Below are 6,422 nucleotides of genomic sequence, written 5' to 3'. Positions count from 1 at the left end.
TATGCTGTACCACTTTTCTGTGAGTTACACCCAGGAATTAGAAGGCCAGATATTGAAACAACCCAGTTTGAATTGAAACCATTGATGTTTCAAATGCTACAAACGGTAGGCCAATTTAGTGGTATGCATACAGAAGACCCACATCTCCACCTTCGATTGTTTATGAAGGTGAGTGATTCATTTAAGATAGCCGGTGTGACTGAAGATGCCCTGAGGTTGAAGTTGTTTCCGTACTCGTTGCAAGATCGAGCACGAGCATGGCTCAATTCATTGCCACCAAGTTTCATATCTACATGGCAAGAATTAGCAGAGAGATTTTTGGTTAAGTATTTCCCACCTAGCAAAAATGCTACGTTGAGGAACGAGATCATAACTTTCCAGCAACTAGATGACGAGTCTTTGTATGAGGCTTAGGAGCGATTCAAGGAGTTACTTCGTAAGTGTCCTCATTATATCCAGTTCGAAACATTCTATAATGGTCTCAATGCACATACAAGATTAATGGTAGATGCTTCCGCGAATGGTGTAATTTTGCCTAAGTCTTATAATAAGGCTTATGAGATCATCAAGAGGATCGCGAGTAATAACTATTAATGGCCAACAAATCGAACAGCTTCAGGAAGACGAGTAGTCAGAGTTCATGAAGTTGACTCTCTCACTTCATTATCAGCTCAGGTATTGTCTATTTTCTCTATGTTAAAATAGTTAACCGCTAATAGTACTAATAATTTTACAGCTCGACCACCAAATCTGTTTGAAGTAGTTTTTTGTGTGTACTTTGGGGAAGGTCATTCTTTTGAGAATTGTCCATCAAATCTCGAGTCAGTGTACTATGTGGGGTACCAATATCAAAATAAGAGTGGACAAGCACTCCAATCCAACTTCTACAATCCTTCATGGCGTAATCATCCTAACTTTTCTTAGAGAAACAAGGAAATGGACCAAAAAACAACTCATTGTAGCAAAGACCCAACCAGTCTCAACGATTTAATCACCAAGCTCCAAAACCACCTCAAGCTGAGGCATCAAACAGTTTGGAGAACTTGTTGAAATCCTACATGGCAAAGAATGGCTTTGATCCAAAGCCAAGCAGCAACACTGAAAAATTTGGAAAACCAAATGGGTCAGTTAGCTACGGAGCTTCGTAATAGAACAAAAGGAACCTTGCCAAGCGATACTAAGAATCAAAGAAATTTGGGTAAAGAACATATCAAGGCAGTGGCATTGCATAGTGGAAAGACTCTGGAACCCCGATTGATTGATGTCGAAGATGAGCATGTTGAAAAGGAGGAAAGTCAACCAATTGTTGAAGTTCCTACACCAAAGGAATCAGAATCTGCAAAGTCTGACAAGGTAAACTTTGACTTAGTGAATTCAGATATTTTAACATCTTCTTTGGATGCAGATTTACCTACTCAGAAAAGTTGTCCAGTTCAACCGAAAGTTTCATCACCTTCATATCCGCAAAGATTGCAGCAACACAAGCAGAAACAGGAGGTGCAATTCAAGAAGTTTTTGGATGTTCTGAAGTAGTTACACATCAATAATCAGTTGGTGGAGGCTTTAGAACAAGTGCCAAATCATGTGAAGTTTATGAAGGATATATTGTCCAAGAAAAAATGACTAAGTGAGTATGAGACTTTTGCTTTGACAAAGGAGTGCAGTGCGTTCCTGCAAAACAAACTGCCACCGAAATTGAACGACCCAGGAAGATTTACTATACACTGTAACATTGGTGAATCTTACTGTGGTAAAGTTTTGTTTGACTTAGGAGCGAGTATCAACTTGATGCCTAAGTCTATTTTCAAGATGTTAGGGATAGGTGAAGTAAGACCTACAACTGTGACACTTCAGCTAGAGGATCGATCTTTAGCATATCCTGAAGGAAAGATCGAGGATGTTTTGGTAAGAGTCGATAAGTTTATTTTTCCTGCTGATTTCATTATTTTAGATTTTGAAGTAGATAAGGAAGAACCAATTATCCTTGGGAGACCTTCGCTAGCCATGGGAAGAACGTTAATTGATGTGCAGAAAGGTGAACTCACCATGTGAGTTCAAGATGATCAGGTAACTTTTAACATTCTTAAAGCAATGAAATTTCCTGACCCGATAAAGGAGTGTTCAGTTATGGAATAGATAGAAACCTTGGTTTCTTTAGAAAGCAATTTTGAAGAAGATCCATTGGAGAAAGCTTTAGATCTTGACCCTTTGGAGGATGACGAAGGTGAAGAAAACATGGCTTTGATGGAAGCTAATCCGAGAAATTATATTCAATCCACATTGTTTGAACCGTTGGAGTTGGAAGTCATTGAATTTGTACAACCGAAGTTGTCAATCGAAGAACCACCTAAACTCGATCTAAAGGTACTTCCTTCCTATTTGAAATACGTGTATTTAGGTGATTATTCTACTTTTCCTGTGATTATTTCAGCAGAACTGACGAAAGTTCAAGAGGAGCAACTAGTTGTTGTTCTAAAGAAATTTAAGAAAGCAATTGGTTGGACCATAGCTGATATTCGAGGTATAACCCTTCATTTTGCATGCACAAAATACTTTTAGAAGAAGGTGAAAGAGCTCGAATTGATGGGCAAAGGAGGATCAATCCTATTATGAAAGAAGTTGTGAGAAAAGAAGTGATCAAATGGTTAGATACAGGAATCATCTATCCTATTCCGGATAGTTCGTGGGTAAGTCCGGTGCAGTGTGTGCTGATGAAAGGTGGAATCACGAGGGTTGAAAATAAGCGTAACGAGTGAATTCTAATAAGAACTGTTATCGGTTGGAGAATCTGAATTGAGTACAAAAAGTGGAACAAAACCACTCGGAAGGACCATTTTTCGTTGCCTTTTATGGATCAGATGTTAGATCGATTGGTGGGTAATGAATTCTATTGTTTTTTAGATGGCTATTCGGGATATAACCAAATAGTTGTAGCCTCGGAGGACCACATAAAACAACCTTTACTTATCCATATGGTACGTTTGCTTTTAGGCGAATGCCTTTTGGTTTATGCAATACACCTGCAACTTTTCATCGATGCATGATGGCAATATTTACTGATATGGTCAAAAATTTTGTTGAGGTTTTATGGATGATTTTTCTGTTTTGTAACACTTATGATATATGTTCGAGTAATTTGGCTAAGGTACTGAAAAGATGCGAAGAGACACGAAGAGACGAATCTTGTCCTTAATTGGGAAAAATGTCATTTCATGGTCGAGGAAGGGATTGTCTTAGGTCATAAGATCTCAAAGAAAGGAATTGAAATCGATAAAGCAAAGGTAGACATAATTGAAAGATTACCGACCCCAATTAATGTGAAATGAGTCAGAAGTTTCTTAGGCCATGCCAGTTTTTACCGAAGGTTTCTCAAGGATTTCTCGAAAATTTCTAAGCCGTTGTGTTTGTTGTTAGAGAAAGATACAGTGTTCAATTTCAGTAAAGCATGTTTGGAAGCTTTTGAAAATCTAAAGAATCGGTTAATTACAGCCCCAATAATCATTACACCTGATTGGAACTCACCTTTTGAGTTGATGTGCGACGCAAGTGATTACGTTGTTGGAGCTGTGATGGGTCAAAGAATAAATAAAGTGTTCCACCCTATTTACTATGCAAGTAGAACTTTGACGGGAGCCCAACTAAATTATACAATAACTGAAAAGGAACTATTTGCTATAGTTTTTGCTTTTGACAAATTCTGTTCATATCTTATAGGTACCAAAGTTACAGTATTTACTGACTATGCGGCCATTAAATACTTGCTCACGAAGAAAGATGCAAAACAAGGCTAATTCGTTGGATACTTTTACTCCAAGAATTTGACCTTGAGATCCAAGACAGAAAAAGGTGTTGAAAATCAAGTAGCTGATCATCTGTCAAGATTGGAGCAAAATGAGGTAACCTAGTCTGGTGTGCCTATCAATGAGAATTTCCCAGATGAGCACTTATTTGAGGTAAGTAGAATTCATGAAATACCCTGGTTTGCTGATTTTTCCAATTATCTTGCATGTGGAATAATTCCTCGAGAAGTGACATGCCAGCAAAGGAAGAAATTCCTTCATGATAGTCGGTATTATTTTTGGGAGGATCCATTTTTGTTTAAACAGTGTACAGATAATATAGTCCGAAAGTGTGTAGCTAAAACTGAGATTCTCGAGATCTTATATCATTGCCATTCATCTCCAAGTGGGGGACACTTTGGTGGTTCACGTACTGCAACAAAGATATTGCAAGCATGTTTCTTTTGGCCGACACTATTTAAAAATGCTTATGCTTATGTGAAAAACTGTGATAAATGCCAAAGGACTGGAAATATATCAAGGAGGAATGAAATGCCCTTGACAAACATTTTGGAGATTGAATTGTTCGACGCATGTGGCATTGACTGCTTAGGTCCATTTCTTTCTTCATATGGGAACAAATATATCTTAGTTGCTGTGGACTATGTATCTAAGTGGGTTGAAGCTGAAGCATACCCTACAAATGATGCTAAGGTAGTTATGAGATTCCTTCATAAGCATTTGTTTACACGATTTGGGACACCAAGAGCTATTATTAGTGATGAAGGTTCTCACTTTGTAAACAAATGGCTTAAGTGGTTGCTTGACAAATATGATGTGAAGCACAAGATTGCTACTGCCTATCACCCCTAGTCTAATGGACAAGTTGAAAGAGTGAAGCGTGAAATCAAAGGTATCCTTGAAAAGGTAGTACGCCCTAATAGAAAAGATTGGTCTCGAAGGCTCGATGATGCATTATGGGCCTATCGAACAACATTTAAGACTCCGTTAAGAATGAATCCTAATCGGTTCGTCTTTGGAAAGGCATGTCATTTGCCATTAGAATTGGAGAATAAAGCTCTTGATGCAGTTTAACTTTGATCTTAAGCAAGTCGATGAGAGAAGGATGTTACAACTTGATGACTTGGAATAGATGAGGTTGCTTTTATATGAGAATGCCAAAATGTGTAAAGAAAGATCAAAGAGATGGCATGATAGTCATATACAACCTCGCGATTTTAAAGAAGGTCAGAAGGTGTTGTTGTTTAATTCAAGGCTGAGGTTATTTCCTGGGAAGCTGAAATCCCGTTGGAAAGGACCTTATACCATCCACTGAGTTTATCCTTATAGAGCTATTGAATTGTACGACAATTATAGTGGTATGTTTAAAGTCAATGGTCAACATCTCAAACACTACTGGGATGGTGAAGTTGAGCAACTTGAATCCTCGTTCAAATTAACAAGCCCTTAACTTTTCATAAACTTGGCTTGAAAATAACTAAATAATTAGAAGTTATTTTCTTAATTAAGTACATTTAATTAATTCTGTCTAAGGAGATTGAAACTTAAGCGGGACCGTTGTGACCCCTCCAACCTTTCCTGGGAATTAATTAAATGTAATTTGTTATGAAGAAACTTTCTAATTTAGTTTTAAAATGTTTTTTCTAGTTTAATTTATTTTTTTTAATTTCAAATTTTCATGTTAATAATGGGGGTCAAGTTTGGCCCAAGTACTAATTAGTTTTTCTTTTAAGATACAGTCTGAGTTTGAGGCCCAAGTCGGCAAAAAGGAGGAAAACATTTTACCCTTGTCGTCACACCCATAACTTGCCGCCCAAGTAACTTTAATTCGGCTAAAATTTTGCTACATGTTGCCCTAATTTTTCCCTATATAAACTCCTATTCATTCTACTAATTTTCATATCCTTCAAAGCAATAGGCTTACACACTAAAATTTCTTAAAATCTCTCTTTTTGTGCCGCAAGCCTCAAATCCTGAAAGAAATCCCTAGACTCTTTCTCTTCTTCTGTTGAAACTGCTTAGTGCCACCGCAAGAGAATTGCCAGAGCATCGACGCTGTCGCTGCACACCACCATTGCTGTCACACGTTATTACCGCTGCCGTAACTCTTTTACCGTCATAAGGTTTGCCGAAGTAAGTTCCACCCTCTCTTGCTGATTCTCTTCTGCCTCTGCAAGCAGTAACTTTGCCAAATTTTTGGGAAAATACTATGGCTCGCAAGAGAACTTGATCGTCAAACACTACTCCTAAAAATTCGATTTTGATCAATGAAGAAGTGAAAGAGTGATTTGATTCAATCTTCAAGCATCAACCTATGATGCCAGAAAAAGGTTTTAACCTGAATAGCAATGATGTGATGGTTGTCCCTATGCTAATTAGAAAGATAATCAATGCTCTCAAGTGGGAACGATTCTGTGATGCTCGTTCACTTCCTGATGATGAACTAGTTCAAGAATTCTATGCTAGTACGATTACACAAGATGCTACTAAAGTCATCGTTCGAAAGTATAAGTACCTCTTACTTCTAAATCCATCAATGATTTGTTTAATTTACCTGATGTTGAGGAAGATGAGTACTACCTAATGATGAACAATATTAACTAGGACTTTCTTCAACAAGTA

At 37.6% G+C, this 6,422-nt stretch overlaps 1 non-coding gene across 1 annotated transcript; it reads right to left on the bottom strand.

Moving 5' to 3' along the window:
• Positions 1-351: 351 nt before the first annotated feature.
• LOC128042673 (small nucleolar RNA R71) lies at positions 352-458 on the bottom strand. The gene has a single exon (XR_008198188.1). It is a non-coding gene; the product is annotated as a small nucleolar RNA R71 (small nucleolar RNA).
• Between the last annotated feature and the right edge of the window lie 5,964 nt (positions 459-6,422).

The sequence above is a fragment of the Gossypium raimondii genome, chromosome 7, assembly GCF_025698545.1.
Source record: "Gossypium raimondii isolate GPD5lz chromosome 7, ASM2569854v1, whole genome shotgun sequence".
Classification (NCBI taxonomy): domain Eukaryota; kingdom Viridiplantae; phylum Streptophyta; class Magnoliopsida; order Malvales; family Malvaceae; genus Gossypium; species Gossypium raimondii.
The sequence above is the reverse complement of the archived record's forward strand: the minus strand, read 5'-3'. Positions and strand labels throughout refer to the sequence as shown.